The 23,908-nt window shown below is 43.3% G+C and overlaps 1 protein-coding gene across 14 annotated transcripts in view; it reads right to left on the bottom strand.

Moving 5' to 3' along the window:
- DAB1 (DAB adaptor protein 1) overlaps window positions 1-22,404 on the bottom strand; it is a 411,090-nt gene extending 388,686 nt beyond the window's left edge. For 5 of the 14 annotated variants that reach the window (XM_026790476.2, XM_014263803.3, XM_014263806.3 and 2 more), the window contains exon 1: window positions 21,823-22,143. The gene's annotated coding sequence lies outside the window, so the exon portion shown is untranslated. Of the gene's footprint in view, window positions 1-21,822; window positions 22,147-22,207 lie in introns of those variants that run through there. The other 9 variants (XM_074545715.1, XM_074545714.1, XM_074545722.1 and 6 more) reach the window with 6 other exon arrangements.
- Between the last annotated feature and the right edge of the window lie 1,504 nt (window positions 22,405-23,908).

Here is a 23,908-nt window from a genome sequence, read left to right as displayed (position 1 = left end):
GAAGGAGGGAGAGCACTGGGAAGCAGTGCAGCAGCAAACCTGAGGAAATCTGGCTGGGGATGGGATGACACAGGGTGCAGGAGACAGGACAAGGGTGTTCTGCACAACAAGGAGTGAGCAGTGAAGGGATATTGTGAGGAATAACCCAGCACGAGGAAAAGAGGAAAACAGAAGCACAAAGGGGAATAAATTTTGCTCCTGGGAAGGAAATATTCTCCCAAACATGGCATTAACCAAGAATAGTTGCATTATATGGCACCCAGTAAATATTTTTAAAGTGATGTGTGAATAATTATCACAGAGTGCATTGAGGAAAACCTCATTGTAAGCACTCATGTGAGGGTACATCATAAATACACTTCCTCAAAATTTTCCTTATCAGTTCTCTCTCCAATAAAGTGAGGCCTTTTAAATACTCATATTTCAGAATATGGGATGGGTGTTATTTGTTCCACAAGTAATTTTAAATTACAGCAACGTATCCAAACATTTCTTCAAGTCCTCTCCTTATTTTCTTATTTCAGGTGTAAAATTAACTCTGAAATACCAACAGCTCAAACAAATGCATTGGCATCACCTTGTGATTGAAATCATTGAGTAACAATCCATCAGGTTCAGGAGTCACACAGTGCTCTATAACTACACTCTAACCACATATTGCAAACACATTCATCTTTATGGGATGTGATCTGTTCTCAAGCTCTTCCTGAAAATCACCTGAGCTGCCTGACAACTCTGGTAGCTTTTGCCAAGGAGGAGGAATGGATCTTTTAACAACTGTTTTCCTTTCTCCTCAATATGGGGGAGGATTATGGAGTATCACTAGATCCAAACACTGGCCATATGATATCAACATCAAAACATAGGCAAGATATGGTTCTAATACAATACTACAAAAATAATACATAAAACCCATTTTTTCCCCTTTCCAAATTTTGCACAGGCAGTGATGACCAGCCCTAGATCTAGAAATTGTTTCCAATCTTTAGTACCCAAAGGCTGGAATCCAGTGGCTCATGTAAAGCTCTGCCAAGAGCAGGACCAGAGTCCCTGGCTCAAGGCCTGAAGTCACCAACTCCTTCCTGATAAATGATCTCTGAAATAGCCACCATCAGCAGCAATATCAGATGCCATTGCTCTTGCAGGACTAAACAGCAACAACCACAGAACATCTGTAGGTGACAGAGCTGAGGAATGTGAGCAGAATTCAGCAGAGAAGGAATAAATCAACAAGTTGGAGACTGGGATACAGTATCTGAGAGCTGAAACCTGATGGAGTGCAGCACTTCCTACTTGATTTTCTATTTTATTCTTCATTTTAAAATTCATGTGGTGAAAGTGAAAGGTGATAAAAGGCCAAGTATCTGCACTTCAGCCACTTGCAATGAATACAAGTGAAAAATACAGTATTATTGGAAAACCAGAAATATCAAAGAAATGTGACAGAAGCAATGAGATGCTAAGACCAAGGAGCTTGTTCTTCTTTTCCTACTGCACTATAAAGACATTTGCTGTCTCAATAGATATTCCATATTTAGTGCCACTCCTCAAAATATGGGAAAGGTCAATGGAAGGGGAAAAACCAACAAACCCCCACCACAAACAACTCTGTGAATTCAGAAGCACTGTCAGCAAAAAAAGAACCAACATTTCTTTTTTTTCTTCTTCTTCCTGTGAAGCAAAGTTGAGATTAATTCAAGGAGGTGCTAAGCATCATCCACAAGTGTCCAACAAGGCAGTAGCAGAAGAGGGCATCCATCAGCTCTTCTCATGAACTGACAGAAGGACAAGCGGGAGAAGAATTAGGTATTAGAAAAATGAAAGTCTTGTTAACAGTAAGAGTGGTGAAGACCCAGAACAGGCTGTCTAGGGAAGATGAGAAATCAATATCCAAGGTTTAAAAAGAGGTTAGACAGACTGTCAGCTTCTGGAGGTGAGACAGGTACACTTGATCTCACCTAAGAGCCTGGCAACACACTAAGTTGTCTCCCAAGGTCTTTCCCACATCAGCATTTTTGGGATTTTTTTTAATGATTCAAGCAATTTGTCTCACTTATGGGATAATTTCATGTATGAAAGAACATATTCAATACTAGTGCTGGCATATATTAACTGATTCTTACCCTCCTCCATCTCTTTTCTAAATGGAAGACACTAAATTCAGTGAGAAATTAAATGAAATTTATTCATTTTTACCCCTCTTACTTAACTTTTCTTTCCTGTCTAAGGCCTCCATGCACTGTGTGCTCATATCCTTCAGCTTCTTTTCCCTCAAAGACTTTTAGGAATAACAAAATATTCTGTGATTCTGCTCTAAGGTCACTACACAACTCGCCTATTTTGTAAATCACAAGGTGATGCTTTGATCTTGTCCTTCCGTTATTTAAGTGCACAAGGTGCCCTCAGGTCTGTGCTAATTGATAGCAGCATCTGATTGCTGCAGAGGAGGAGAATCCACCTGCTCCAGGAGTCCCTGGTGCTCTGAACTAACAGGAATCTCTTCTGACTTTCAGCAATGGGGCTGGATGATTTAAAAGGTCTTTCCCAACCTTAATGATTCTAAATTAATCTAGTAAATCTGTCCCCACCTTGCTCTCTGAAATATCTCCTACTGAAATATTTCCAGAACATTCCTCCTGACTACTAAATAACAGGACGCTGGACAATACTGTTTTCCCACAAGATGAAGTTCTGTCCTTTACTTGTAGTCTGGAGAGTAATTTTTGGATTACTGAAGGACTTTGCATTGCAAAACAAATTAGAATATCAGCATTTGCCAAAAAAATACTGACTCTGGCACCTGCAAGCAGAGGAAACACAAAACATCTTTTGTGTTGCAAGTATCAGCAGATCTTGGCTCAAACACCTGAGTAGAAAATTTCTGATAAAAAGAGGGTTTGGACAAATGACCCCAAATTTGGTGACCCTCCAACACCTCCCAGGCCTGCAGGTGCTGGGCCCTGGGGAGCTCTGCAGTGCAGGATGGATCAGGGAATCATCCCATGATTGCAAGGTGGGCCAGATTCCCTCAAACCAGAAATTCCAACTTCCAATACAGTGCTGTTGAAAAAACTGGAGTTTACTGGTGCTTCAGAAGTAGAATGCATATTCCTGTTTCTCCCAAAAGCAGCCAAACACACACTTTTCAGGCAGGGAACATTACTAGCACCATTTCTGCTGTGATGGAGGTGTACTGAGAAAAAAACTGATCTACTTTTCTCAGAACTGCCCATTCCTCACAGATTAAAATCACTAGGTGACATTTTTAATCAGTATTTCTAGATGGTATTGCTAAAATGAGAACATTAGCAAGCTCATTTAAATTTGCAAACTAAACCCATTTGAACATTACTTGAGCACAAGAAAGTGGCAAAGGCACATGAAGTTAAAAGACTGTGAAGAACAAAAAGCTCCTGGGCACTACAGCACCCTCCCTAAGCTCCCCTTTCTCCCATCTCATTAGAGAACTCCAAGGAATAACTCTTTCTATCCAAATGCAATCAAAATTCAGATTAAAATCTCTCCTGTGCAGAGCAAGTACTCTTGGTGCAAAATTAAAGGGAAGTTTACTTTTGGGATTGGAAAGTCACACATTTTGGGGAGTCTAGATGGGTAAATGGGGCATTGTCCACACCAAAAAAAAAAAAAAAAATTATATCTTGTTTCCAGATAAGCTGGGTAACTTACAAAAACCCCCACACAGCATTCCTTGTTGTTTCTAAAGCTTTGTGAAATTTAAAGTACATTTTATTACAAAGTACACAAGTATGCAAGACAGGAACGAGTCTGGGGTGTGACATTTCAAACTCATCTCACTGCAGATGATCTTGAACTCTGAACAGAACACCTGTACCCTCCAGAAATGTTGCATCCTTAGCCTTCCAATAAAGGAAGAAAGAAACACAAAAGGACAGATGTGGGAAATCTGCTACATGAGTTTTAATTGCAACCATTTGTAACCTGCATTTCCCCCAGATACCCATCTTATTTTTAAGCAGATTTTCCTAATTAAGCAGAGGCCTTGGTTATCACCAGGTGAGTGACTTGCAGAGTCAGGTTATCAACACCAGCAAATAACAAAAGCAACCTGAGTATTGATCCAGAATTAGAAGGCCATCACAAGCTGCAAGATCCCAGGAGCAATTAGGGAACAGGGAGGAGGGATGGAAGACACCAGGACCACATTCCTGCATCTGAATGAGGGCTCAGCATGGCCCTCATGGACTGGGGAGGTGGCAGGGGCTGGCATGGGTTATTCACAGCATCCCAAACCCAGGAGGTGACACCCAGGGAATCCTGCTGCCTCCCTAACCTCAACAATTCTCCCAGAATGGTGTGGAAGGGGAATTAAACACAAGTCCTGGGCATTGCAGGTCAGCTAGCTGTGCTACCAGGTCTTTGTTCCATTCTGCAAATGTCATTCCAGGCTAATGAGGTCCTGCATGACTTGCCCAAGTTTTAAGGAAGACTAAAAATATGCAAAAAGTCTTATTTTTGTATTCATTGTGTCTGTCAATCACAAAACCAAAGCTTTAAGATAAGGGGGTCCTGAATTTTGTGGGTTTGCATTTGTTAGCTTATGGGCACAGTGCAGCAATTGGATAAAAATCTGGGTACCTCTGGTCATTTGGGGAAAAACCAGGATAAAACAGCACTGCCACATGCCCATAGCACTGTTAGGGATGAGCTCCTCAGTGCTGTAACTCTGTTCTGTGTTTTGGAAGAGGATCAGGGATCCTGCACCAGGCCCTGTTTCACAGCACAGACACACCCACAAACAAACACTTTCAGTCCACCCATCAAATAAAATAATATTTTCCATATCTCAAATAATTTTCTTTCCACAGTCTCAGAGTGACACACAGACTTTGGTGAGAGCTTGGAAATAAATTGAAGAGTCAGATAAATATTAGGAGATTATTTGCAAACACTAAGACTGAGGATTCTCTGGTCAGAAAAATCAAGCCCTTCTGTCCTTCAGCCCTTTAATTTTATACATCAAAGAGTTACAATGCAAACAGGCAGTGCCAGAAAGCAGGCTCTGAAGCTCAGCTAAATGCTCCTTGAAACTTAAAATGAAAAGCTCACCAGTCTTAGGTTGTTTCTGTTAAGCAATGCATGCTGTGGTGCTGGCTCACGGGTGAAACAAATTGCTGTTCTAAGTCTATTAAAAAGGGGAAAAAAAAGGCCACCATATGGTGCTGACTGCAGTAGCTCTTAGCAGGTGAAACTCATCCAGAGCTGTAGCTACCATGCTTAATTATTGTGACAAATTCAGTCATTCAAGGTGGGGATTTCTTTGTTTGGGTTTATTTTTTGTTGCTGTTGCTGTTATTTTTAAATAGGTGCTATTCCCACCCTGAAAATAATACTGGGGAGAAGAGGCTGGAGGAGGGGAGGAGAAACCCCACATGGCACACAGATATTTGTGTCACCCAGAAGGGGACAGAAGGAAGGGGTTCAAGCAGAGTTTGGGATGCTGAAGGCATCACACTGAAGGAGAAGGATGCAGAGTAAAGGGAGTTTCTCACAGAGCATCCTTGAACTCCCTTATGAGAATCTAATGAGGAAACAGCAGCACTGACACCCCACCCAACACACCTGCACTGATGGAGATGGTGAAGCCACACAGACCTGTCCACACCCCTGACACTCTGTTTACACTCCATAAAACAATATAAAAAAAACATTTACAGAAGTATTTACAAGAAGATGGTACTGGGGTTAACACACCCCAAATTTTGCAAGAAGCACAGGCACAGTTCTGTCCTTTGATGTGAAGGTGTTCCAAAAAATTCCTGGAATGGCTTCAGTGTGGCTCTCTGACCTGCAGGTCTCTGATGTCTGTTCTGCACAAAGGAATAGTGCAGAGAGAGGGATTCCAAAGAGTACCTTAAATACAAACAAGCCTCCAGAGCCAGTGGCTCAGAAATCAATTAGCCCCATGCATAGAGGAGGCACATTTCCAAGTTATTTGGTATTTAGTGTAAAGTTCCATGGGAAGCTGCTGGGATGCTCCACAGCAGCACCTGCTCCTCTATTCCCCTCGCTGCAGTTCAGCATCACACACTCCACGTGTGGCTCACATTTATAAGAATTAGATTAAGTTATTCCAACCATCTGACTTCTTCCTTTAATAACCTGTGTCACAAAGAGTCAAAGACATTATTTTGTTCAGCAGAAATCCACGTGTACTTTCCCCAATTCTCCATGCCCTGGATCATGTATATGTACACCCACAAAACATTAATTCAAGCACCAAGAAATGCCCCTCTCCGACTCAAATAATTTAAAAGTTCCTGTGAAAGACCCAGAGGTTTGATTCACTTCTTTTTTTCTCCCCAGGATAAAAACTTCAGGTGAATCCAGCTGATTATATTCATCATGAGCTGAGCCCCTGGGGTTCCCACAGTCCTACAGAGTAGTTGCCTTGATCATTCCACTCCTACAAGTTGTACATTCATTTATTAACATCATCCTGAATCCAAAATCTTTAGCATCTTGCAAAGGGGATACACACACACCCCCACATTTACACACACATTTGGAGCAGTGATTAAGTAATTTCCTTTCCCTTCTAAAAGCTAATTTAAAATAAACTAATTTAACTAATTTAAAATAAAACTTCCATTAGGAGGAACAGCTAAGAACTTACCCACAACCAAACCTAGAGTTTACATAATTTTGTTGCATTATTTAAAAAATTCTTTCATTAGAATTTGGGGCTGGATTTTTTCCTTTCCTTCATAAGATCCTACTTAAAATCCTAAGGGAAAAAACCTAGAATTTGGGGCTGGATTTTTTCCTTTCCTTCATAAGATCCTACTTAAAATCCTAAGGGAAAAAACCTTTCTGCGGTCCTTCCACGCTCTCACTAATTTTCCCAAAAACCCTACAGTAATTTCCCTGAATAGCTTCCAAAATGAATCCCCTAAAACAGCTTCTCTCACTGGAACTGTCTTATCTGTGGGTGAATCAAAGGATCAACTCATTACAGTGCTTATTTGGGAAAAAAAAAATTCAAAAATAAAACAACCAAGCAAAAAAAGAGTTTGTCATTTTAAATTCATAAATACACATTTTAAATTCATAAATACACATTTTAAAGTGTATATATCCTGAGCTGCAGGCATCTTTCTGTTAGAAATTCCCAAACCCAACACTCCATACAGCCACAGCAGCTCCTCGTCATCCCAGAAAAGCAAGCCTGAGCAGGGGAAAATTCCAAAAAGCACTGAAATACAACTTTGCTAAAGATGCCAGGTGATGAGGGGTGGCAGGGAGGATCCCCAGGGCAGCCCAGGGCTCCTGGAAAGGTCAGCACAGCCCAGGTGGGGCTCAGAGCACACAGACACAGCTGGGAGGCTCAGGAACCAAGCTGGAGTGGCCACTGGCCAGCAGCAGCCTCTCCTGGCCAGAGCCACATCCCAGCATTGAAATAGAATAGCATAGAAATACCTTATTCTGTTTGTCACAGGGGACAAAGACCTGGTGACAAACAGAATAAGGTATTTTTAACCAATACATGAAAACAGGAGACACCATGAAAGTTTTCGTAAAGGTTGCTGTGCTGCAACAATGCTATTGCAGAATAACTCAGATTATGAGCTCCTTTTCTTGTACATCTCAACAAATTAAATTCTAATATTTATTTGTCTTAGGTTGAAAGATGTAGCTGGAAAAGAGGGGATTTACATTTTCCATTTCAAAGCTGGCTCCTGCCTTCCTTAGCAAACACCTGTCTTTTCAAACCAGGGCATTATTGAACTGTTCAGCACAGCTATGTTTGGTATGGCAACCAAATGGTTTGAATAAAATCTGAATTTCCAAACCAGCTTAGCTATTTAATGTATTGTGGGCACAACTTTTAAAATTATTAATTCTAGTGAACACAAAACAAGGTTCAAAAAGCACTGCTCACTCTTAGGTGCACAGGCTGATAAATTATTGTGAACTTGTGAAAGGCAGCTGAAGCTGTGTGATAAATCAGTGTCATCACCTGGTCACAGACACCCAGAGGGGGCTGAGCAGCAGAATCAACGTGTCACCTGCACACCTCTGCAGGGTGATGATGTGTGACATGCTCTGCTCCTCAGAGCTCTCTCACCACAGCCTTTCCCATGCCCTTCCCTCAGCACGGAGCGCTGGCGATGAACCAGCCCTGGTGTTTCATCTGTGCTCCCCAAGCTCCTCGTGGGGAGCAGAGGCCTCAAAACAACACAAATAAAACAAATCTGTTACCCAAGGCAGCAGAACCAACACCTAAAGCAGCTGCATGATCAGACTGAATCCTACACACCTCTCTGGTCTCCCCACACCTCATGGACGGGAAACAACATTGACAATCCTAAATCAAATTTTTTAGCTCAAAAACTTGTTAACCACCACTTCTTTATTACAAAGGAATAACCCTAGACTCTTTGACTACAAACAACTCAGACTCTTAAAAATTTGCTACAGGGAAATGCATTTTTGAATGAGATCAGAGCAAGACTCAGAATCTCAGCTCCCTTTGTTCCAGGATGCTGTGAGGATGAATCTGGGCAGGGGGTGGAGGGAGAGTCTTATGAGCAAGCTGGCTCGACTGATTTCTTGTAAATACCATAAAAGTGAACACTTGACCATAATCTATGAATTGGATATAAAGAGAGAAAATAACTCTTAGAGAAATGAGTGGTTTTAAGTGCATCTCAAGCATCAAAAGGGAGAAAACATTTATGAATTTTTCCATCATGGCGTGAAGCATCTTGTCAGGCAGGATCAACCCCATAAAATTATTTTGTTACAATGCATGTAAATGGTTTTAACATTCTCAATCCCTCCAAAGCAAGAGCAAAGACTACCCAAGCCATCTGAGAGTTCAGAATTGAAATAGGGCCTTAGAAGAGATTATTTGCAGACTAATCATATATTTTCTCATGGAGGCATTCAACAATTTGAAGTACCATATTCACATAGCACATTTTGCCTTCCACAATTACCTCTGAAAGAGCCACTGAAAAATTATACACTGTGTAGACAAGAATATATCTAAATGATATGCATGCCTAACAGAAATAGATTATTTTCAAGGGGTCCTAAACCCAGCTTTTCCATTTGTTCATGCAACTGCATGCAATAATGATTTTTGTATAAGAATCAATGCATTTCAATCAGATACACGCAACTGATAGGCCTTTCTGTTTGCTCATTTTTGAATCTTTATATAAAAAATTAAAATAAATAGATATTTAAAGGTATCTCCCTTTAACTTCTCATTCATGAAACATCCTTGAACCTTGGGTTCTTACTGAAGCAACTGACTCTTAGATGCACTAACAGGCAGAATCTCCAAATTGGCTTTCAGTAACTCCTTTAAAAAATAAATGAAAAAAAATTCAAAACCCACACCCAAACAGAAATCCCCCAAACTCACAGCATCTTTTAAATTTTCTTTGTCTGTTTGAGGAGTGCATTAGATCAGATAAGGGATATTAAATGGCCTTTAAGGCTGACAGCAAAGAGCAGCTCTAATGGGAGTCCCAAATTGTGCTGCCAGCAATCCAGTGTACTTACAAAACAGCAACATCAAGATGCCAGAACTCTGCCATGACCTATATTTCCTGCAAACCAATTTTCTTCTTTGTAGGGTGGATGGAAAGAATCCAAGTGCTATTTGAGTTCCTTTTCTTTCTGCTGGAACTATGCCTTATCATGCACATTTTTCCTACACCCAACTTTTCTGTGCCCTACAGCTTTTAAAGCAGGAATTATCTACAGTCTATTTATTTATTATAAACAGTAAATACTGCAAAATCGTGTTTAGGCAACAATTATCAGGTGAGACCAGAACTCTTTGTATCTAATTTCCACACTTTTAAAGGAAACCAAACCCCTTAAAGGGGAATATTAACAGAAGAAGAATGTTACAGAGGGATACAGGTCACACATTCAAAGTAATTTCTGTGGATTCATTACTGACAATGCCAAAATTTCCAACTATTTTTATATTTGTATTTTGTATTTTATATTTTATATTTTCAGGGGTTTATTCTTTTGCTTATTCCCATGCTATGGGGGAAAATTGTATCCTTTAAGGAGAACATTCAAATCAAGACATTTCTGGAAAAAAGGAAATGTCTGTCCAATTTCTTTGACCCCCTCTGCCTTGTGATACCCCTATAAATTCCATTTTTGCCTCCAACAGAGGAACTTTGCTCGTTTGTTACACACACTCTGCTCAGAGTAGTCAACAAAACACCTGAAAGGATTCATGATAATCTTGTTTTCACCACCCCACCCCCCCTTGCAGCTATGCTTGCCAAATGCAAACTCTCCCCCTCAGGCAGGGAAATTTGGAAACAGAACACCTGATGCAGCTTTTATTCCAAAATTGTCTCACGTGTGTTGAGTGTCAAAAAGAGCCATGTTGTGCCACAGCACCCACTTGTCTCAGGAAAATTGAAATTGCTCAGTGTCTAACACTTTGAATGATTTCCCAACTTCTCACTTGCCCCATCTGCTCCTCTCAGCTCAGTTTGATTTGTTTTAGCCTTTGTGTCTGCAGTGGCACCAACAAAACTGCAGCATCACTGCAAGCTCCTCTGCTATGGAGCACTGCCAAGGCTCTCAGATTCAGCCTCCTCCAAGAGAAAAGCACCAGAAAAATAAAATTTCTGCCTCGTTCTGTTGTCTCTCCCATCCTCCAACAGAATCACAAGCAGCTCTCCAATGCTGAGCTCTAAAATAATATCCCATCTAGAAAATAACCAACATGGCAATTACAAATCAGATATCCACAGAACACAGCAAAGCACATGAATGCCACATCTAAGCCCCAATTTTACTCTATTTGTTGCCCCAATTAGCTAAGGAATTAAGGAAAACCTACTTGAGTATATATAGGGTTTTGTTCTGTGCTGTTTGTATGGTACATAGAGACCTTCAAAGCAAAAATACTTTCCAGCATTTAATAAACTGGGATTCTGAAATCAGATATAGAACTTTAAAATAGGTGGGGAAATTGATAAAAACAATAGGAGATATACAACAGGAAAGGGGGTTTTTGGTTAAGACAGTGCACAAGGTGGGCAGTCACAGTGCTGTCTCTGAACTGCAACGCAATGTGGATACAGCCCCACAAGGTTTTAAAAAGAACCTTAAATATGATGGAAGAAAGACCTTAAAAACAACCACATGGGGAAAAAGCCATAATCAGTCCATGCAAGTGTCCATTAAAAAAGACTCAGCTCAGACTGAGCAGAATCTTAACAAAAGAAACTAAAAATCCCCAGATTCACTCATTCACCTTCCCACAGCAGAGTCAGCAAGCAGAGCAGTGAGGGCCCACAAAGGTGCAGATGTAGCTGAGAGCAGGGAATCACTCCAAGACTCTCCCTTGGGAGCCACCAAGCACTGAATATATCATTTTGTACAGAGAAAAACAATTGATGGGGAGCAGCACCCACAGCTCACACCCCAACATGCGTTTCTATCACTGTGAGCGCCAAGCTGACAAGAACTCACAACTCCAAGACTGTGACCTCAAGTTGCCTTAGGTTTACTCAAAAGAAGGTTTTTTCTCAATGAAAAAATATTTAAATTTCTCCAAAACCTTGGCATTCACTTCTTGAAGTGCAAAGTACCAACAACACAAAAACAAGTGGCTTGGCCTGGTGTTTGTTAGAGAAGCTCAGAACAGACCAGGTAACCAGGAATTTCTGCTTTTCTTAGGAGAGCACACAGTGAGGTACCAACACACACAACCCCTGCCACCAGCTCCATCCTGCTGAATCCCTCAGCTGGAATTCCTCACAGTGCTCTCAGTGGGATGTTTTTTCCCCAGTGTTCATTCCCTTCTTCTGGTGAAGGTAACAAAGCCCAGCTCCACAATTCCAAAGTGTGGCCGTGACATTTCCCAAGAGAAGTCACTGAACACTGCAGCAAGCTGAGCAGCCAGACACAAAGGTGGGCAGGTCCTGAATTTGGGAATGGTGTGCAGCAGCCATTGGGAAGTAAATGAGGCAGAAAGTGAGTTAGCCAGGAAACTGCAGGGCTGGGAGAACAATCAGGTGTGGGAGCTGCAGGGGAAGCAAAGGTGAGCACAACCAGAGAGCCAGCATTGACATCTGCAAGGTAAAATATTGCGTCTGCAGCTACAAGAGAAATCCTCCTGGCAGAAGAGGAAGAGCTCCTGTGAAAGTCTTTGGCACAGCAGTGAGTGTGTGTGTCCATTCTGCTTCTTCAGTAAACAGGGAAAATAATTATTTTTATACCAAATTAACCAGCTTCAGTGGACATGCCATTTCCCTTCATAGATCACAATTTCTCCCATCTCTGTTTCTATTTGTTGTCAGCTAAAAAATGCTACTCCATTGTCTAGTTTGTATTTTTAAAATCAGGGCTCTGATCTCCTTGCCACTCTTAGCAGCTCCAATGAGGAAATCTTAGTGGGTTACTGCTTTATTCCACAGCACCCTGAAAGAAAATCTGCCAGCCAAATGTCTCTAGCCAAATGCAAAATACATTATTAATGAAATTAGGGCAAGGAACCTTTTTGTATGCCTCTTTTATTAAATAATTCCAAGTGACTCTATTGCACAATTACAGCATCTGAACTTTGCTTTTGATATGTTGCCATATGTAATCTCCACTGTGCATTTGCACTTGAAATGGTAATCTGAAGGCAACAGAGTCTGCAATAAGTGGAATTATTAATGAACTCTATTCCAGGTCCTACCACTAAGAAACATTCCCTAGGGCCCTGCATAAGGTGACATTCTTACTTCACTATTAAGACTAATATTCTATTTCTTCAAAATTTGCTTACAAAAAGTTACCAAAACAGACAAGCATTTCCACAGAAAAATAACCTATTTCAGAGACAACCATTTAGAATTAAAACAGCTTCCTCAATCTCCAGAATTAGAAAGAATTGAGCAAACAGGAACAAGAGTGACATTCAGCCCAGATCAATTCTCCACAGGGGGGGAATTCCTGGTGGCCTGTGGTTGAGCATGAGATAACCTGAGCAAGCCGTGAAGGAGAGAGGCAAAAATGCAAAGGAAATAAAGAAAATGCCCAGTCAGCCCAGTTCACCATCATCAGGGAAGGGTTCTGAGTTGCTCATGGAATTGGTAATGGCCTTCCATGTCTCAGCAACCTGTGCAAATCTGGCTCAAGCTGATAATGATCAAACCTAATTACAACCTGACAGCCCTCAGTGGCTTATACAGTGCTTAAGATTTTATCACAAGCCTCATGATATTTAGTGTTCTTCTTTAAGCCCTAATTCCTCATGTCAAGCAATTACCCAAGGTTCTCCACTTCCAATAAAAATGGAGCTTCCATGCTGTGAGACTGGAACAAAGCTTCAAATATGACCTAAATGGAATCTAATGGCTTCTAAACTTCTTTATTTTTTTAATATATACATTTAAAATTTTGCTTGGTCCTTTCACAAGCTTTAGAGCTGGGTGCAGATGAATACAGACATATCCAACACAAGTGCTGGATAAGAACAAGCAGCTCCAGCAGAGAGATTATTACACTGTCAAACACCAAGGGTAGAGCACCTAACACTAAGGGAAATAACAGACCTTAAACCAAAGTCACTGCTTAAAACTACAGTAAAATAAACCAGGCACAACCAATCCAGGTTTGTACACCTTTGCAACACTGAGTGCCTTGCTGGAAGATAGCACCTCTCCTCCAACGCTGCTGTGTGTCTCTTAGAAGCAACTTCTTCTGTATCCCACACTCAGCTTTGACTCAAGAGAACAGCAGGGAGAGATGAACTGCTCCACACTGGATTTTGGCTGAGTTCCTCACCTCTGTGTAAGAAAACCCTTCTGGCTGGGAGCAGAGTGAGGCTGGCCCTGTGTGCAGCAGCCTTGGCTCCCTGGCAGGCACCAAGAGCACCCACAGCTTGAGATAATTCCCCACAACACATCTGTGAGCCTGGCACATCTATGGCAGAAGCAGCGTCAGCCCCAGTGTGGGCCCTCAGTTCCACCACGCATTCTTCAGGAGATTGTTTGGTCTGTGTTTGGTTTTAGTACCCTCAACATCCTGAGGCACTGAGATCTCCTGCAGAACATCACCTGTGTGAGGTGTCCTGCTTGTGTCTGCCGCCTCTCACACTGTGTGAGACCCCTCACTTCATTAAATGGAAAAGACAATTCCTTATTCAGCTCTCCAGAGGGGTTTAATAAGTAAGTCTTTATCAGAAGTCCTCTCTTTCCTGGACTAAGCTTCTCCTGTTCCTCTCTTATGCTGGGCTGACATGAAAGCTCTGTCTAGTGGAGATTTCACCCAGAAAACAGACATTCAGCTAAAAATCTCTCATTTTTGTTTCTATAAAACAGTTCTTGCCTTCCTAACTTACCTGTCCAACCCAAATCCAGCACAGCAGTCCAGAAACAGACCAGAAAATTTACCTACCTACTTTATTTTTCTTCCAGATTATACTAAGAAGACACAACTGTAGAGAATTCAAATGACATAGCTCAGAAGGAAAATTAGCTACACATGACTTGTAAATTGAGATGTCCCTGGCCTTGGACCAGGGAATCCTCTAAGTCCATCACATCAAACCAGCAGGCAAGAATTTTGATAATGCAATCAGAGAGCTGGTAAAGCTTCAATCCCTGATCTGCTGCCACAGCCAGAAGGGAGAATATTCACTGCAACTCTTCTGTCTTAATTCTGCCCATTTCAGACTTGATTCCTAAAGGAACCTCAAATCTGCATAATCAAAACTGAAACACTTCAGACACTGTGGACAGCTGACCTTTACAGAAATGATTCTATTTCAATAATATGTAATAAATTATGCACTGGTATCCCAGATATGTTAGGTTGTGCAAGGACAGCAGGGATGCTCCAAGGCTTCCCTTTTCTCCCATGGGTTTCAATGGCTCTGAGAAAAGCAATATATTTGCTCTACCAAAGTGGGATTATGATTTGAGAAAGCGATGTCCTGATCCCATTAACCAAACTCTCAGTGAAAATTCACAATTACATTCCCACTAACCACAGGGCAACTGTTGGAAGATCTTTTTTGATGCAAAACCACCATGGATTTAACTGACCCCAGCACTGGCCATGGAGAGCCTGCTCTCAGCCCTAACTAAGGCTTTACTCCACCTCTACACAGACCTCCAGTGGGCCAAAGCCTTCTCCACATGAAAAACACTGAACTAATATAATTTAAAGGATGAATTTAAACTCATTTGAAGGGCTGCAAAGCCAAGTGAAGGCATGGTTATTTCAATAGTAAAGCTGCAAATCTCAGTTTAGCCTCAGCTCACTAAAGGCTTCTAAAAGTTAAATCTATATAAACCAGTCCTAATCTCAAAGATGTTTCTGATAAGGGCCTCTACCAGCTTAAGAATGTAGAGAAAAATAAATCAATTTAAAGTGACACTTGTTCAGTGATCATGCACATTTCAAAACTGTGACTGGAAGGACTTTGGTCTACTGACAGTAATCACACACTTTAACACAAGCCCAACATCATCTCTTCATTCACCAGACAAATAAAATTTCATGTTGGAAAACAGTAATGACAACAGTTAATATTTCCAGTAATAAGTTATCCTCACAGAGAGCACTTGACCTTCATTGTAATTCCCACACAGCTTGCAGTAAACCACCTGAGTGTGTATAAAATGTAATGAATAAAGAAATATTAAAAACGATAGAATGTTATTAAAGTAGGTCACAATTCAAACAGCACAATTACTGAAACAACGATGTTTGAAACTACATCACTCCCAATCCTTCCCACACTGGATGAGCTACTCTATAATTTATTTTGCCTAACAACAGCTTCTGCCCATATTGTCTCTCTTTATCCCCAAAGACTCTTTTAATGCAGCCCACTGTGCCACATGACAGCACAATGCCCACACGAGCCATGAAATGTCACAGATCACAGCTTTACACCTGGCCAACATAACACACTCATCCAATTCTTGCAGTGGAAACATTTGTGCTGATTTTGTGGGTCAGGCTACAAGAGGCAGATGGAATGGGCACTTTATTTACATGGGGGGGGTCCCTAAGCACATTCACTTTGGTTATGAGGGACAAAACCCAGCCTTGCACAGCTATAAGACATTATTATTTTAAAAGAAGAGAAAACGTGGTTTCCTCTGAGGCTTTTGGACAATTGTCATGATTCTTTTTGACCCTTAACATTATATTCCACATGTTCTGAACATTCTTGAAAAGCTCAGATTTGGGCTTTTGGTTCACACCCTGAGAGGAGATGACCATAACTAAGATACACCTGTAAGTTAAATAAAGTCTGACAGTAACAGAGTGCTGAGACTCTCCCCAGCATTCACCTCTGTGAAATCCCACAAATTCTGTAGGAAATACACCACAGCAGATCAGAGTGGTCAGATCTTTAATTTTAACCAGAAATTCAGGACAAGTGGATGTAGATATTGGTTTTACCCATCATGCTACAGACAATAAAACAACCTAAACTGTCCCCAAAGACACAGAAATATAGAAAGAAACATCCTTGGATACAAAATGTATCACTTGATACATTATGAATATTTTGAGCATTTTAGAATATTGACATTGATGTTACCATGAGAGTTTGGGGAAATTCCTATATAAACAGCAAAAATCTTTGCTACAAGGAGAGTATTAACCCTGTTATCTTTTAATTATTTATGATGCACATGAGTATCAGTGGCACATGTGGGTTAGAAGCACAGCCTACCTACATTGGATCTTGCAGGAAAACAAAATCTTAGGACAGGTTTTCCACTAGAAAAAGAAAGGGGCAGGGGGGAGTATCTACTACAACATTGCTCTTTTTGTTAACAAAATTATACAGTAAAGTCTGGATGCATATCTAATTTTATCTCCCAGCATCTGCCACTGCCTCATGACCTCTAAGATAGTCTGCAAGCATGTTGATAAACAGATTAAAAGGTAATTCAATGGTACAGAGCAGTCCTCTGAGTTCCCAGAACAGTATTTGACTGAATCACACCAAACACACCATCCTGAACCTCCAAAGGAAGAGGAAGGCCCTTCTCCCCCCTTGCAGAGAAGCAAACTGCCATCCTACTGTTTTCCTTGCCTGAATACCAAAAAGCACCAATATAAAAACACATTTGTAAGCAGACACTGAATTTTTACAGAGAAGAACTGCCTGTTTGCTTGTTTGCCTCAGAAAGGATTCAAGTTCAGATAACTAAATGGAAAATCGTGATCGTAGAGAAGAAAATATTTTGTGCATCCACTCCTTTCTCCTGGAATGCCAGTTTCAATAAGATTTATAACATTTGTTATTTGCAGATGATTCCTCCATCCACTAGTCCTCATAAAACAGGGAAGAAACGTGGCAGCCTGTGCTTAGGGAAGGAGGGAATCATTGCCCATGGCAGGAGGTTGGAATGAGTTGATCTTTAGGGTCCCTCCCAACCCAAACCATTCTGTGATTCCATGCCATGGCCAGTGGAGCTGCAGGGAATATTTTCCACATGAAGATCTCTTAAATTGGAATTGGGCTTTGATGTGCAATGCTGAGAATTGGGATTTCCTTTTGAATTGGCAGCTCAGGGTGAGGAAAACCCAAGGCCAGGTGGAATTGGCAGGCTGGTGTGCCCAGAGAGCCCTGACCCTGTGGGAGGAAAGCAGATTGACTAAAGCAACTCATTGTGAAGGAAGGCAAAGCATTCACTTCATCCTCATGAAGAAGTGAAAGCTCAGGCTTTCAAATGAGATGTAAAATAGAGCCCTGACCATTCATCGTCATTAAAGATCCCACAGAAATCCCCACAAGAGTGAAAATGTTAACTAACATGTCCTGGCCAATATCCAACTCGGATAATTGCATTCTGCTTCTTAAATTCCCCTCGCAGTTTCAATTGGATTAGTTTTTCTTCATTTCTCTTCCCTAAACCCCTCCTGCACAATGTTTCCAGCCTGGAATGGCTGCTGGATTCCACTCCAGAGGTGTGTGAATTATCAGTGCTGGGCAATCCCAATGTACATTTTGGATATATTAGTCAGGGAAAACACTCTCTGAGCTGGAGTAATCCCCTCACCTCTCACTGAGGAGCATTTAACTTTACAAATGAGAAATCCCTCTGATGTTAGTAGGATTTTTTTTTTCCTAAAATATTGCCCTGCAAGGAATGGCACCAAAGCAGCCTCCTGCCAATTAGGAAAGTTCTTTTCTGGGCCATATCCTCAGCTTGAGGAACCAGCTGCACTTGCTTTGACTTCAGTAGGGCTCCGCTACATTAAAACAGGAGTAAATATTCATATAGTGTTTTTTTCACTAAGTCACTCATGTTTAAATGTTGGAAGAATCAAAGGAGTTGGCTGTTGAATGCACCAATCTGTGGTTATAAAAGAGGAATATCAGAATGTATTCTCATTCCTTATAACTGGCTTGCAAATCTTCATGCTATTTTAAAGGGAAGTTGGAGGTTCTTTAAGTTGGCATACTGATGAAAAATGAAAGTGCTGTGAAATATGAATCTCCTGTTGCGTGCTATGTGTATTCTACTGTAAATACTCACAATAGTGTAGAGGCAGGGAAAGTTCTGACCCGCTGCATTTTATGAAACAGGAGGAGCAAAGGTGATTTATGTGCATAAAAGCAAAAACTGACAAGCCTTTGATTTTCTTGCAGAACAATCCCAAAATGATTGTCAAGACTGCTTAGGTTTTTTGCCCTCTGCACTTCCTGTAATAGGACCATTTTATCCAACACTGTGTTTTATAGACACTGTGTATAGGGTCATTTCCACCTGCTATCCAGGTTACTCAAAAGAATACTTCTCATTCCCAATTCCAAGAGCTCTTAGCAGCATTCAGGTTGGCTTGTTTTCACTTCCAGCCTGCTCCTGCATCTCTGGTTAAGCACAAACCCACCAACACACCGCTTATTCCTTCTTTAGAGCTCTGAAAGCAGAAGGGCAGCCTTAAAAATCTGGGAGAGCAATTGCAACAGGCTGCAGTCAGAAAAACAGGGAGCACAGGGAATACACCCCTCCTGGGATTTTCTCCTGAATATCCCAACCCTCCTCCTTCTTCCCTTGCAGGAAGTGTCACTATTTGTCAGCTCCACACTGGGCTGGCTGCAACATCAGGCTGAATTCCCTTGACAAAGTGTGGATGGAGCAGGGGGATGGGAAACCTCCAAGAGCATCCTGCTTCTGCAGCAAACAACCCTAGTGAAGGGTATGGGATTGAGTGAGGAGATTCAGAGGGTGAGCACCAGGCACCAGCATGGCTGAGGCTCCCCTGGTGGGCACAGGTTGGTCTGCAAAGGGATTTTTAGGTCAGCATCAGATGGTTACAGAAGCACAGGGCGTGTTCCTGATCTGCAGCACACACAGGAGTTTGATAAGGGCAGAGCTGATCACCAGAAATCACTGACACATTTCTTTCACCTGCTGCCATTCTGGGTACCAGCCTTGGCTCCAGCTCAGCTCCTTTGGCACACAGCTGGCATCCACATGGGAAATTACACCCTTCCTCCACCACAGGCTCCTCTGCTCCCAGGTTTTGATCCAGCAGAGAAATGGGCTTGAGCTGGAGAACTTTGAGGTTTGCATCCTTATGGTAAGTAGTGCCAAGATTATACAGGATTTACGGCAAACACAAGATGGAAAGCGTAGTCCTCCCACTGAAATTGAATTTCAAAAGTGTACAACTGTTTATCTATTGCCTTGGTTTCACAAACAATCTGAGGAAAAGACTGGAGTGAGATGTCTCTTTCAGCCACTCCTTCCTTGCCACTTTGATTTCTTTTTAGGATTACCCTGGGTGGAGTGGAAACATTTCCACTCCTGTGCTCTGAAACAGCCACTGCCATGACAATCAATAAAAATTAGCATGACCACAGGAACTACAGATGCTTGGGATTAGTGAGATCTAAAAATGGATGGACATCCCTACCCTCCTCTCTGCATCTTGAGGAACCCTTCTGAAAACCTGATCATAAACATTTTAATTCTCTGTCAGCTCTCTGGAGAAAATCATTACAGAGGCAAAATTACAGAGCAGTGAGTGCCCCTCTGCTCTAAGTGTCTGTCAGTCAAGCAGACATCACCCCACAGTCACCCCCAGCATTCCCATCCTCCAATCCAGAAAAAAAGGAGGAATTCTGGGCATGGAGAGCTTGCTTGGAGCACTGCTTGAGTGATCAGGCCAAAGCTGTAATCAGCCAGTCAGTGGCACAATAGCTTAATTCTTTATTTATTAGTCTGTCTCCCCTCTCTGGCTCAAGCAGTTTATACACTTAATTCAATTTCAAGAGCTATATGTTTGTTTACTAGAGCAAACAAAAGCCGGTAATGAAGAGCTGTAGTTAAAGAGAAGTAACCAAACTGCTTGTCTTCTGCTCAAAATTAATCTTTTAGCAACAAATATTGACATTAGAAGCTTAGTTCCACGTGTGCCTTTCACACCTCCAAGCACACACAGAGAATTTGGTGTGAAATGCTAAAGGATAGGTGCTGACCTGTGCTTTCAGCGTGACATCCCAAAGAAACCATCCAAAACCTGGTGGGGTTCCTCAGAGCAAACCTTGATCCATCAATTTGCCAACACCATCACCCTCAGCAATCTCCTTTCCCTTTTATCGCTACTCTGACTTGCCTTCATCCCTTGCAACACCAGAAACAGAGTACCCATGCACAGAGGAGAATGATGGAATCATCTACCACTGCACCCTGCTTGGGTAAGGAAAGGCATTAAAGCTGGACACCTCTCTGCCAATTGAAGGGAGAAGGAAGGAAGGAAAGGGAAAAAAACCACCAAAAAAAACCAGAAAAACCTGTTGCTAAAATAAATTCATCACAAATAAATCCTTAGGTTTGGAGCTTTGCTTCTTTACATTTTGGGTTTAGATTTACCACTCCCATGAAGGTCTACCAACAGTTTAACACCACAATTTAAAAAAAGCACAATCAGTTCAGCCCAGATTCTTTAAATGCAACATAATCACTTCCCACAGAACTACTGAAGTCTACTGAAAACATAGCTGCAGCATTAGAGGGTTATTTGCTCCAAGGACCTTTTTAATATGGCTGTATTGTAATACTGCAGTGCAAGAGCCTCTCCAGCCATGAAAAGAAATTTAGCTCAGAAACACAACTTGTGGGCAATGAAAAACACATTTGCTTCAATTTGCCATCATTTAATAACAGCATTATTTAACAAGATCAGTTGAAACAACCAGCCTCAGAAGACACAGCAGTGCACTTCTTCTCTCGAGACTCCGAGGGCACTGAAATGAAATTCATTCTGCAAACCAAACATTCAAAGCAACCAGTACCACCAGAAAGACCATATTTAAAGGGAGAAAAAGACAACCCCTCTCTCTATCCCCAGACATGCACATTTTACTTTGAAGCTGCTACACGTTTCACTGGCAAGGAAAATAACAGTCTTCCCCTAGAAGTAACGTATTTGTCATTACACTTTTATTTCCATTCAAAATCAAGAACACACTGAATTTGCACACATTGGGAAGCAGCTACCAAGATCTGGGTGTATTCTGTATCACATCACTAGTCAAACCCCATATATCCTCACATAATTATTTTTCTACACGGTTATGCCTAATTGGCCACTAACCTCCCAGATTAATCATCTACACTACAAGTAGGCGTCGAGAAAAAGGTAGAAGGGCAGCAAAATATTTATTCCGGCTGTAAATATAAAACCAAGAGGGGACAGCTGGTTCAAGTTGCCCCTTCCCGGCTGGCACGCAGAGGTGGATGGCGAGAAAACCCTGCTCGAGAGTCTCACACACACAGACACACACACACAGATAGAAAGGAAGCGGTGTCTCACGTTCGTTCCCGGCTCGGCTCGGCGATGCTCACAAGGGCTCTAAGTTGCGGCTGCCCGGCTGTGGAAGTGTTAAATCCCCGCGCCCGGCCCCGAGGCAGCGCGGCTCCTGCGGCCGAGCCGCCGCTTACATCCCCGCTCGCACGTCCCGGCCGCGCAGCGCTGCCCGGCAGCAGGCGAGGCGGCACCGCGCTGCCCGAGCATCCCTCCCCGCCTCCTCGCGGGCTCCGCCGCGCCAGCGCCTCCCTCCCGGCGGAAAAACTTTGCGCTCAACTCCGCCGAGCTCCGGGGGCGCCGGGACCCGCTCCGTGCACGGCGGCACCGGCAATGGGGCGGCCGCGGGCGGCTCCCCCCGCGTAGCCCCGCGGTTCCCCGCGCCTCCTCCTACCTGCAGCCGGCGCCGCTCCCCGCAGCGCCCCGCTCCTGCTCATCCTCATCACCATCCTCTTCCTCCTCCTCGGGGATGCGCGCCCCGGTGCCTCGCTGGCTGCGGAGCCTGCGCGGGCGGAGGCGGCTCCGGGCCCGCGGCGGCAGCGCCGGTTCCCCCGCAGCCCCCGCGCTACCGCATCCCCCCAATAGCGGCGAGAGGGAGCCCCCGCCCCGCCCGGGCCGCGGGCAGGGGGCGGTGCCGGCGGGGACCCCCCTCCGGAGCTCCGGGCCCCCTCCCGCAGCTCCAGCCCCGGACTCCTTCTCCTTCCCCCTCCAAGGGGACGCGGCTCCCAACCGCCCAACTCCCGCTGAAAGCCCACCGGCCCCGGCAGCCCCTCTCACCATGGCCTGGTGCCCGTCCCTGCAGCGGCAGGAGCTGAGGGAACCCTTCCAGCGCTGGGGCAGCCGCAGCGGGGCCATCGCCTCACGGCCGGGGGGCTGCGGGCACCAGCTGCCCCTGGGAACCGGCACACCTGAGCCCGCGGCATCCCCGCCCCAGGCGGCACCACGGGCATGAGGTGCGCTGGGCACGCAGGTTGGTGCCTCACATCCACTGAAGGCACCCAGAGGCGTTCTGGGCCCAGCCCATGCTGCCTGCTCCTGCCTGGCTGTCCCACAGAGGTTCGTTCCTGGCTGCCGTCTCCCCTGTGCAGGAAGGTGTCTGCTCCTGATGCTTGAAAATGGACTTTGAAGGCAGAAATACTTTTGAGTGACAGCTTATAGCTGCGGTAGATGCCGCTTGCCTTGCTGCTCTCAGATGGATGTTAAGTGTTTCTCTGGCAAGCTCTGACCTAAGCCAGCTCTGTCAATAGGTGCCTGGCCTGCTGGGCAGTGCTCAGGAAGGAGAATTACAGTCTGTGTAATGTATACACAGATCTATTTCTTGCTCTTCCTTGTCCACTCTTTCAATGGGATGTCACCAAACAGCAACGTTAATCCCTGGCAAGGAAGAAATTCACGCGTGAGCTCGCAAAGCACAGCAGTGAGACAGCGATTAAAGTTTCTGTCTAATTCTAGGAGATCAAGCTTGTAATAGCTAGAGAATGAGACTTAAGCTGCTTTACATATTCCTTCATATGTAAGATCATTAAGGCATCTCTGGTTATTGTACCTCGTGGCAGAGGGAGGTGTTAATAGTGGCAAAACTCGGTGGCTGTGGGCATGTGCCATGTGACAGGCTATTAACCTTTTGTCACTGTGACCTGACACATTTGACTAAACCACTTTTTCTGGCCCCAATCTCTTACCTGCTCTCCTGTGTCACATATTTATTGCAGGAGTAACAGCTCTTCCTGCTTAATGGGCTCCTTCCATGCAAACCCTGAGCTGCTTGGTAATGGCTGCCTCGGACATTTTGCTACCCTTAACTTGTGGGTGATAAAAGATGAATAAAGCTGTCAAATATCCTATTGATTATGTGATTGAGATGTACCCTGCCTGCCCTTCTAACACTGAGTTTCTTCCATTAGCTTTCTTCCCTGGGGTTTGGGTGAGGATGGCAAGAGGAACCAGACCTCTAAGACAGCACTGAACCCACAGTCTGTTCCCACCCATCACATCCCCGTGAGGGATACAACTCTTGGCAAAAATACACGTCAAATCTCAGGCCCTGCATCTTTCTGATGTTAAGTTATGGTATCTCTGATGTCTAGACCCCAAT

The sequence above is a fragment of the Zonotrichia albicollis genome, chromosome 8 (genome assembly GCF_047830755.1).
Source record: "Zonotrichia albicollis isolate bZonAlb1 chromosome 8, bZonAlb1.hap1, whole genome shotgun sequence".
Lineage (NCBI taxonomy): Eukaryota > Metazoa > Chordata > Aves > Passeriformes > Passerellidae > Zonotrichia > Zonotrichia albicollis.
This window is presented reverse-complemented; position numbering and strand designations above follow the sequence as displayed.